The sequence below is a fragment of the Physeter macrocephalus genome, chromosome 13 (assembly GCF_002837175.3).
Source record: "Physeter macrocephalus isolate SW-GA chromosome 13, ASM283717v5, whole genome shotgun sequence".
NCBI classification, from domain to species: Eukaryota; Metazoa; Chordata; class Mammalia; order Artiodactyla; family Physeteridae; genus Physeter; species Physeter macrocephalus.
Genome location: NC_041226.1, coordinates 85147756 through 85151832, shown reverse-complemented (window position 1 = coordinate 85151832; position 4077 = coordinate 85147756). Strand labels below are relative to the sequence as shown.

The 4077-nt window shown below is 54.8% G+C and overlaps 1 long non-coding RNA gene across 2 annotated transcripts in view; it reads left to right on the top strand.

Annotated features, from left to right (window-relative positions):
- The first annotated feature begins 63 nt into the window (after positions 1-63).
- The window catches only part of LOC129392679 (uncharacterized), a 6013-nt gene continuing 1999 nt past the window's right edge, over positions 64-4077 (top strand). The window contains exons 1-2 of one of the 2 annotated variants that reach the window (XR_008619029.1): positions 64-142; positions 1736-2103. This is a non-coding gene — a long non-coding RNA (uncharacterized lncRNA). Of the gene's footprint in view, positions 143-250; positions 825-1735; positions 2104-4077 lie in introns of those variants that run through there. The other variant, XR_008619030.1, reaches the window with a different exon arrangement.

Genomic DNA, 4077 nt, shown 5'->3' with positions numbered 1-4077 from the left:
CCGCGCCCGCGCCCGCGCCCGCGCCCGCGCCCGCGCTCGCGCCCCGCGCCTGCCCAGCCCGGAGGCGGCCCGAGCCTCCGGAGACGCCCCGCCCCTCCCCAGCTTCGGGCCGGCCCCTCGAAATGCGCCCAGTGCGGTCGGAGTGAGTAGTCGGAGTGATGTCTGACCCCCAGCCCACTCCGGCCAGAGGCTGGGGCCCTCCGGTGCTGTTTGGGCGCCCTCTCCCCTGCCCCCCAACTGCCCCGGGAGCGGGGGGCGTGCACTGAGTCAGTGGCCGAGTTGGCAGACGCCGCCCTGCCTCCGCGGTCCCCGGTGGGAAGTTCAGGCCGGGAGGCGCACACATGGGCTACTTTTTATCGTGGATGATGTTACTATGGTCATCAGCAGTCCTGTTACTAGAAGCTCCTACACGGCCAGTGTCCGCTGTGTGCCTAGCACCGTGCCTCCGGCTGGAATGAGGTGGTTCCTTGCCTTAAGTCTGCGCAGAGCTCAAGTCTGGCTCCCTGGAAGCAGCGGGTCCCTCTGTGCCCACCTGCCCCCCAGTACCCCAAGCTCCAGTGCTGCAGGGCCAGCCTTCTTTCCAGGAAAGCTGCCCAGGCCTCCCGCTGCCTTTGCCCAATGCTTCTATGTGTCTGCGTTTCCTGCTTCACCCCAGACTTCGGGATAAGGAGCCTGAGGCTAAGAATGGATAAACAACCCGCCCAGGGGCCGGGGTCCTGCAGCAGGGAAGCTCGGGTGGCAGCCTCATGTGTAGTGGAAGCCCAGGACTTGAGAGCCGCAGGGGACCTGGGAGAGCAGAGCATCCCTCAGTCGTTCAGGAAATGGTACTGAGCACCTGAGCGTGTGCAGGCCCTTGGCCTGGCCTTGGGGGTCTGTGGAGGCTGGGGTGGAGGCTGGGGCACCCTGTGACTGGCTCCATAGGCGTACCTGCAGCTGAGTTCCAACAGGAGGAAACAGATGTTAAAGACACATCTGTCCTGGGCGTTTGACCTGTTTGGGAATGGGGAGGGAGCACTGTTTTCCAGGAACACCCCCCCTCCACCCCCGCACAGTAAGACAGGTTCTGTTTTCCGGTCTCTTCGCTGACTGTGTGGCCTTGAAGTTCTTTCTGGTTTGGTTTGATTTTTCTAACAGTTCAGAGATCTTCACCGGAGGCCTGTGGTGTCCCCCACTGCTATCAGGGTGCTATAGGGCTGGTGGGGGTGGAGCCCGGGTAGCGGGAGGGGCAGGTTGAAAGCAAGACACGGCGGCTGTCGGCCTTTCCATCCCTACCAGCCTCCGTGCCCCTGACCCAGACCTATCTCGGGGTGAACTGGGATTTCATTTCCTGTCTAAAAAGTGCCAGAAGTTGGAGAGGAGAAAAAAATCAGAGGCTTTTCCCTGCAGGAATGAGAAGGGGGCTATTTCTAGCCTTATCCGCCTAGGGAATTGGGGGGTCAAGTGTCAAGAAAGCCATGAAAACATAGCATTCATGCTTCAGAGAATTGTTTAATAAACACTGTCTTCTCACTATGAGTCATACTCTTGCATTACCAGAAGTTTGGGAAAAGATATGTAATTAATAACCTAATGAGCCACAAATAGGGACTCTAAATATTTTGGCAGGGTTTTTTTCACAGTTTTTATTTTTTTAAATGTTATTTATTTATTTATCTAGTTTTGGCTGCGTTGGGTGCGGGCTTTCTCTAGTTGCGGCGAGCGGGCTTCTCATTGTGGTGGCTTCTCTTTGTTGCAGAGCACGGGCTCTAGGCGCACGGGCTCCGTAGTTGTGGCGCACGGGCTTAGTTGCTCCGCGGCATGTGGGATCTTCCCGGACCAGGGCTCGAACCCGTGTCCCCTGCATTGGCAGCCGGATACTTGACCACTGCGCCACCAAGGAAGTCCCTTTCCACAGTTTTTAAACAGTGCTGTGATGAACATCTTTGCTGATGTGTCCTTGGAAGCCGGCTGAGTTTTCCTCAGGGTGACCTCGCCTGGGCTGAGGACTGGGATGCCTTTTGGCCAAAATGCCCTCCAGGAACACCCAGCTGACATACCGTCCACCCACGGAGTGGGGAGCAGGGCTGGACTGTGTCCTTGCGTTCGCGTCTGGCAATCTCACAGGTAAGACAAGTCTTTTCCACGTTGATTTTAATTTCTTTGCCTGGTGGTGGTGTAGAACATCTTTTTATTTTACTATTGGCCATTTGGAAAATTGCCTGTACGTGTTCTCTGAGCATTTTAAATTTTTCTCTTGGTCCGTGTGTCTTTTTCTTGTTCCAGAGTTTTTTGCATTAAGGATTTAGCCCATCTCCAGTGTATACGCGTTTATTTTTCAGTTTGTCATTTTTCTTTTCACTTTGGATTTAGCTTTTGGTTTGTTTTGTTGGCCATGCACGAGTTTTCAATGTGTGTAACCAGAGCTGTGAAGTTTCCTTTATGGTTTCCGGCTTGGGGGTAAGGCCCGAGGCAGCTTTTACCACGCTGAGATTTTGTGAGCGTTCACCAATTTAATGGCTAAATTTCCAAGTCAGATCAATTGAAGACATGGAGGGGCATGAATTACAGATTCCTGTGGAAATCAGAAATCCAAGGGTGTGACGGGTGATAAGCAGATTCTGGAAAGGGAAGGGCTTTCTTCATTCCGTTTTGAAGCCACCGACCTTCAGATACCTATGTATACACACATGCACGTACACACACATTTATACTGTAACTTGGAGGAAGCTGTATCTCCTGCATGTTGTAAGATCTTCATCGGAGGAACAAGAAGGACATCTATTTTTATCAAAACTCCCCTGTCGTAAGAGGTGCTGACTTTGGCGTTTAGTTTTCCCCCAATCAGGCTTCTCACTGTGCAAGTTCCGGGTCTCCTAGGATCCGCCCACAGGCCACCTTCCCCCTGTTCTTACCACCATGAAGTGGGCTCCTTTTTCCAAGGCAGGGGTCACCCTGGCATCTCTGCTCAGCCCAAGCCTGACTCTTCTAGAACGACAGTCGGTAGCTCTGCCGTCTCCCGGATGGGTGAGCCCTGGCAGCAGGGACCAGGGCGGTGGGTGGGCTTCCATCAGGCTCTGGGCCCCTGTGCGGTCACTGTCCCCTCTGGCCCTCCCTTGCCCTTCTGTCAAGGGAGCAGGGAATCCTTAGGGACTTTCTCAGTTACTCTCCACACGGAGCAGGGGAGCCCCAGGAAGACAGCCAGGACCGCAGGGCCAGAGTCAGTGCGAGTGACAGAAGCCAGAGGCCCCTTTATTTGTGCCTGTTTTCCCTAAAAGAGTTAAGGGTGCTCTCATAATGAAAGAAACTCCAATGAAAGGAGGCGCCACTTCCTCCCCACCAGCCCCCCGCCACTGATGGTCCCTAGGGGGGACATGGGGGATCCAGGCACCCCCGAACCAGTTGATGGGAGGATGAAGGACTGCATCCCCACCAGCGTCTGTGAAGTGTGAAGCCCGCCGACCCCGCTTCGAAGACTCTGTCCCGAGGTTATGGTCACACGGTTCACGCAGGCGGATCTCCACAAAGACGATTCTTCACTTAGCAAAGCAAACCCCACCTACACGGCTGTTCGGAGGGGCGGCGGCACTGACCATCTGCGCCCGGAGCCTCTGCTGGAGAGGATGAGGTGGGTCCACATAAAGCCTTGGCTGGGCTGATCTCACCGGTGGCCGTGGGGTGTCCTGCCTGGCAGAACGGACGACAGAGTGGCATTTCCCCCCAGGACTTGCCAGCCACCATTAGCAGTGAGACTTCCTCTGCGGAGTGGCCCCGCGTGAGGGCTGGCTGGGAGATGCTGCATTGTTCTGCTGGCTTCTTTATACGGTTTCAACTTTAAAATCATGAGCATTATTTTCATATATACAAAAATCAACTCATGTAAAGTATGGAATGGAAATGTTTGAAAGTTCTTGTGTGTAAGTGTAGACACACACACACACACACACACACCCCACCCAGACCAGGTCCAAGTAACTCCGCCCACTCGATTCAGTCTTTGGAAATTCTATTTCTGCAAAACCATTTTTAAAAATCTCTCGCCTGGGGCTTCCCTGGTGGCGCAGTGGTTGGGAGTCCGCCTGCCGATGCAGGGGACACGGG